The sequence below is a fragment of the Triticum dicoccoides genome, chromosome 7A, assembly GCF_002162155.2.
Source record: "Triticum dicoccoides isolate Atlit2015 ecotype Zavitan chromosome 7A, WEW_v2.0, whole genome shotgun sequence".
NCBI classification, from domain to species: Eukaryota; Viridiplantae; Streptophyta; class Magnoliopsida; order Poales; family Poaceae; genus Triticum; species Triticum dicoccoides.
Window position 1 is genome coordinate 211,867,505 of NC_041392.1, and position 7,200 is coordinate 211,874,704.

Below are 7,200 nucleotides of genomic sequence, written 5' to 3' on the forward strand. Positions count from 1 at the left end.
TATCCACGCCACTTTACGTAGAATGGACCAGGTACAAATACAACCTACTGGATTGGGATGTGAGCTGCAATTATTCTATTTTGGAGTACATTGCTACTACAAAGATTGGGACTGGTTTGTGTGAACAAGTGATAGATTAGGCTAGGTATTTAGATCAATGGCATACTTTATGTTCGTCATGCATGCTTTTTGTGAACAAGTGAAGGAAGTTTTGCACCCACACAATCAATGATAACTTGGTATCGTGTACTTCAATTGTATTCTATCGACACTACAACTTTACCAATTATCCAGATTGTGATCATAATTATTGTGAGGTTAACTAAAAGATTAAGACAGAGCAATAGATGCATATATAAAAACTGAAAAGAGTAGTTCATGGTTTTTACCACATAAATACAAGCAATATTAATTTGTAAACCAAAGATTGAACGAGTTTTGAATAATGGACAAAAGAATCGTGTGTGAGTTTATTTGCTCATGAGGCTTTTTTTCTATGAACGTCGAGATACAATTTTCTATGAATGCCAAGATACAGTTTTCAACCATCAATATATTTTTCATATTGATGGGTGGTGTTGAGTAGTAGCATGCACCTATAACTTGTGGATGTGAACAATGGAGTGCAGGAGCGGTTCATAGTTGCAACATAAGAGAATAAATTATGAATCTGTATGTGTGTTTGCCAAATTAATTCATGCCATGCAGGACATAGTTGGGCAGTGCCCCTGCTGCATCTTCAAGGTATATATAATTTCAGATTTTACATGTGTAATAGGTAAAAATGGATATTTTTTTGTATATTTATAGGGATCACCATATTAGATTCTATCGATGGTATGTAAGTGTAATATATTTTCACAGGTTTCAAATTAATTTATTTACTTTAGTTGTCTTCATTGCATGAATGTGCCCTCACATCCAAATTAACCAAGATTAAATGTTTCAAGGAAGATTAATCAATTAGTTGACAATAAAACTATGATTATAATAATTGTGTTGGTTCTTGATGTATTTCTAATCATTTTTATGTTCACACATTTTTGAATAATTCCTTTAAGACTAGAGGTATGTATTTGCTCGTCATTATGAAGATAGGCAATGCGCAAAGCACAGTTCTTGCTCAACTAGGGAATTGAAATTATCACTCTTGAATTTTTATGAGTGTGTTTCATGTGAATTACTTTAGTCCAAAAGTAGAATTCCATCAATACATAGGTTTGGAAACATATATGCTTACATTTCATTCGAGATATGGCCCCCTATTTCTATTCCATAACTGCCAAATTAACATGAATAGCAATGCTTTGCCCGGTTCAAAAAAAAGAGAATAGCAATGCTTTGCCCGGTTCAAAAAAAAGAGAGAATAGCAATGCTTTGCCCGGTTCAAGAAAAATGAATAGCAATGCTTTTTAGTTGATTGAGTGCTACAAAAAATTCGTTATTGCGATCAGTCTGTATACCAATTGTGGTTCTTTTAATAGTATCACTTTGGCGTAATGCAATACCAATGCACAACTCTTAGGCAAGCTTCACATTTTTCCACTCTTCCTTTCTTTTTGTTGTTACATTAGTACAATCTGCTTATGCTTATGTTTGCTCTTGTAAACAGTCTTTGATAAGGAAGAGATATTCCGATGATATGCTTAGAGGTTAATACTAAATTTCTTCTCTGGACAAGTTCTCTAGGTGTCTGTAAGGGTCATCTTGGAAATGGATTTTATTTTCTTCATACATGTTATGAACATAGGCCTACTAATGAACATGACTCAGTTCCACAAATTTATACAACTTAGGGGCACCTTTTGATCAATTATAGTTATTATACACTTGTTGATCATCAACCTTTTGATTGAAGATGAAGAAGCGGATTATTAATCCAGTCCAGTAGTAAAAGCTTATGAGTGTATTAATATAGCAAAATTGGCATTTAGAAAAAGATAAGGTGAGAGGAATATCTTTTTCGATAAAGGGCTTTTCATTGAATTGAAATATCAAGTTGATACAATCGCATCATAGAACGCCCGGCCTCTGCATAACAAGATGCACACAGCCAACAAGTCCAAAAAGTCGAAAAGGAAAAAGAGAAGGCTCAAACAGCCACTACGACAAACTCATAATAAAGCCAACCTATGATGTGGCCGATCCTATCCGAATATCACACCGCCATCCATGAGGGTAGAAAACCTCCCTGGCTGAACGCTCGAGCCAAGTAGATGCCATCATAAAAAGGTCTCTGTACTCCGGCCTCTGCAGGATAGACCACATACGAAGCCATCGCGAACATATATGAATAACCTGCATAGGAGATGAAACACATTTATGGTTAAAAACAATGTCATTTCTGGTGAGCCACAGAGCCCAACATAAGGTGGCCGCCCCCACAAGAATGTTTGCAGAAAATTGTTTATCTATTCCCCTCAACCAGTTACCGAACATATTCCGTGCACTACGTGGGGGATAAAGATTCGAAGCTATCTGGACAATGGCCCAGACAGACCGAGCAAACTTGCATTCAAAAAATAAGTGTTTAATGGACTCATCATGATGGTAGAAAACACATTTTTTGCACCCTTGCCAGTTTCGTCGTGCCAAATTATCCCTAGTTAAGATCACCCCTCTATTGAGAAACCATAGGAATATCTTCACTTTTAGAGGGATTTTTAGCTTCCACAATTTCCTGTTATCTATCGGAACCTCGTCATGGACCATTGCATCATACATGGACTTGACTGAAAACTTGCCATTCTGATGCAATTTCCATCTAAAGATATTCGGTTCCTCCGACAACTGGATGGCCCCCAGACGAATGAGCAATTCATTCCATGCTGCCAAACGAGGTCCTGTAAGGTCCCTATGAAAATAAATATCCGGATTTTACTGACCCAAAACTTGTTTGATTGTGACAAACTTATGTCTAACTATCCGGTACAAGCTTGGGTATTGCACACTTAAGGGATTAGTCCCCAACCAGGTATCCTCCCAGAAACGGATTTGGGAGCCGTCCCTAACCGAGAACATTCCAAATTGGAAAAGGAATTCTTTAGCTTTCATCACCCCACTCTAGAAATGAGAATCGACAGGTTTCTAGTACACTTGAGAGATTGCTTTGGAACCCACATATTTATTACGAATGATTTCCTACCAAACACCATTCTTAGTGAGTAGTTTATACACCCATTTGCTGAAAAGTGCAATGTTTTTTATCTCAAGGTCCTGGGTTCCAAGTCCCCCTTGGCTTTTAGGATGACATAATTGTTGGAAATATGCCCTAGAGGCAATAATAAAAGGATTATTATTATATTTCCTTGTTCATGATAATTGTCTTTTATTCATGCTATAATTGTGTTATCCGGAAATCGTAATACATGTGTGAATACATAGACACCAACATGTCCCTAGTAAGCCTCTAGTTGACTAGCTCGTTGATCAATAGATAGTCATGGTTTCCTGACTATGGACATTGGATGTCATTGATAACGAGATCACATCATTAGGAGAATGATGTGATGGACAAGACCCAATCCTAAACTTAGCACAAGATCGTATAGTTCGTTTGGTAGAGTTTTCCAATGTCAAGTATCTTTTCCTTAGACCATGAGATCGTGTAACTCCCGGATGCCATAGGAGTGCTTTGGGTGTACCAAACGTCACAACGTAACTGGGTGACTATAAAGGTATACTACGGGTATCTCCGAAAGTGTCTGTTGGGTTGACACGGATCAAGACTGGGATTTGTCACTCCGTATAACGGAGAGGTATCTCTGGGCCCACTCGGTAATGCATCATCATAATGAGCTCAAAGTGACCAAGTGTCTGGTCACGGGATCATGCATTACGGTACGAGTAAAGTGACTTGCCGGTAACGAGATTGAACGAGGTATTGGGATACTGACGATCGAATCTCAGCAAGTAACGTACCGATTGACAAAGGGAATTGTATACGGGGTTGCTTGAATCCTCGACATCGTGGTTCATCCGATGAGATCATCGAGGAGTGTGTGGGAGCCAACATGGGTATCCAGATCCCGCTGTTGGTTATTGACCGGAGAGCCATCTCGGTCATGTCTACATGTCTCCCGAACCCGTAGGGTCTACACACTTAAGGTTCGGTGACGCTAGGGTTGTAGAGATATAATATGCAGTAACCCGAAAGTTGTTCGGAGTCCCGGATGAGATCCGGACGTCACGAGGAGTTCCGGAATAGTCCGGAGGTGAAGAATTACATATAGGAAGTGCAGTTTCGGCCATTGGGAGAGTTTCGGGGGTCACTGGTATTGTACCGGGACCACCGGAAGGGTCCCGGGGGTCCACCGGGTGGGGCCACCCATCCCGGAGGGCCCCATGGGCCAAAGTGGGGAGGGGAACCAGCCCACAGTGGGCTGGTGTGCCCCCCCTTGGCCCACCCCATGCGCGTAGGGTTGGGAACCCTATGGTGGGGGGCGCCCCACCTGGCTTGGGGGGCACTTCACCCCTTGGCTGCCGCCCCCCCAGGAGATCCCATCTCCTAGGGCCGGCGCACCCCCTAGGGGGGCCTATATAAAGGGGGGGGGGAGGGAGGGGCAGCCGCACCCTTGAGTCTTGGCGCCTCCCTCTCCCCTGCTACACCTCTCCCTCTCGTAGTAGAACGGCGAAGCCCTGCTGCGGTGACCCCTGCATCCACCACCACGCCGTCGTGCTGCTGGATCTTCATCAACCTCTCCTCCCCCCTTTCTGGATCAAGAAGGAGGAGACGTCACACTGACCGTACGTGTGTTGAACACGGATGTGCCGTCCGTTCGGCGCTAGGATCTCCGGTGATTTGGATCACGTCGAGTACGACTTCCTCATCCCCGTTCTTTGAACGCTTCCGCGCGTGATCTACAAAGGTATATAGATGCAATCCGATCACTCGTTGCTAGATGAACTCATAGATGGATCTTGGTGAAACCGTAGGAAAATTTTTGTTTTCTGCAACGTTCCCCAACAATAATACGTTCCACCTAGCCAGACGATATTTCTTGGTTTCATTATCACTCTGCCAAAAAATCTTGATCTAAAGTAATCTAGACACTGAAGCACTCCTTTTGGTAGATGGAAGAATGATAGCATGTAAATAACCATATTGGTGAGGACTGAGTTGATCAAAATTAATCGACCCCCATAGGACAAGAGTTTGGCATTCCAACTAGATAGGCGTTTCTCCAGTCTCTCTTCTAGATGTTTCCATTCAGCTATAGTCAAGTGCCGATAATGGATGGGGATACCCAGGTAACGAATCGGAAATTGTCCGAGCTGACAGCCAAAGATTTCAGCATAATCTTGTCCTACTTCTGCAGCCTCGCCAAAGTAGAAGAGTTCACTCTTATGAAAATTAATTTTGAGTCCAGAGAGTTCCTCAAAAGCACATAGCAACAATTTAAGGTTTCTGGCTTTTTTCTAAATAATGATCCAAGAACAGAATGGTATCATCCGCATATTGTAAAATAGATAGGCCTTCTTCTACCAAATGAGGAATGACACTGGTGACTTGACCAGCTATCTTGGCCCTCTCAACAAGAGTAGCTAGCATACCAGCCACAATGTTGAACAAAATTGGGGATGCGGGGTCCCCTTGACGAAGCCCCTTCCTAGTCTGAAAGTAGTTGCCCACATCATCATTTACCTCCAGACATGAAACTCTCTACCCATCGACACCATGTATCAAAAAACCCCTTCATGCGTAAAGTTTGCAACAGAAAGGGCCATTTCACTTTATCATAAGCTTTTTCAAAGTCAATTTTAAATATGAATCCATTCAACTTTTTATGATGAAGCTCATGGACTGTTTCATGTAGAACAACAACACCATCCAATATGTTTCGTCCTTGCATGAAAGCTATTTGGGTGGGTTTGACTACATGGTTTGCCACCCCGTTCAGCCGGTTAGTCGCAACGTTGGTGAAGATTTTAAACCTTACGTTTAGTAAGCAAATCGGTCTATATTGCTGAATCCGACTAGCATCTTTCGTCTTAGGTAGAAGAATAATTTCCCCAAAATTTAAACGGGAGATGTCAAGTTTGTGAGCATGCAGCTCATTAAACATCTGAACCAAATCTGATTTTATCATTTCCCAAAAACTTTGATAGAACTCCACCGGAAAACCATCCGGACCCAGAGACTTGTTATGTTCCATCTGAAACACCGCAGTCCGAATTTCCTCCTCGGAGAATGGAGAGGTTAGGAAATCATTTTCTGCAGCTGAAACTTGATGAATGTCATGACAAATAGACTCATCCATCTTGACCGCTGTATCTGCTGATGTACCAAAAAGTTCTTTGTAATACTTAGTAATGAAGTTCTTTAGTGAGGCGTCCCCCTCGATCCGACCCTCCTCCTGATCTAGAGCGAAGATACGTTTCTTTCTACGTCTGCCGTTGGCCAACATTTGAAAGTATTTAGTATTATCATCACCTAGGACAAGTGAGTCTGTCTTACACCTTTGGTACCATTTAATTTCCTCCTCGCATAAGAGACGGGCTAACTGCTCATTGAGATGACTTTTTTGCTCAATCTCCATGGCAAAAAGGGGCCTTGCCTTCGCGATTTTATTGAGAGTATCAATTAAGGAAGAAAGTCGTAACTTCTCTTTCTTATAGATGCCAACGGTGTGTTTGGCCCAACCATGAAGGAATCAGCGCAGCGCACGGATACGATTATGCCATCGTTGAATCGGTGTGTCACCACGAGGTTGGCGCTGCCATACTTTTTTAACCAACTCATGAAAACCCTCCCTAGTGAGCCAGCCTAGTTCAAATTTGAACTGATGACAGTTCGCACTTGGAGCAGCCTGACCAAAATCGGTAAGCAATGGAGCGTGATCCGATAAGGCTTCGATTCTCTGTAGTGCCTGTACCGAAGGTAGGGGGTACTTAAATTCCCAGTCGGTGGTAACTAGTACCCGGTCAAGTTTTTCAAAGGTTGGGATTGCTTTGTTATTGGCCCAAGTATATTGGCGACCAGACATACTGAGTTCCCGCAAATCGAGACTGTCAATAACAGCATTAAAAAGAAACGGCCATCTAGTGTCAAACCGGTCATTGTTTTTTTCATGCTGATATCAAAGAATATTGAAAACCCCCCGATTAACATAGGGTGGGGATTCTCTCGGTAGGTATTGACGAGTTCTTTGAGAAAGGACGACTTAAACTCCTCTTGAGCGGCGCCATAAACAACAACCA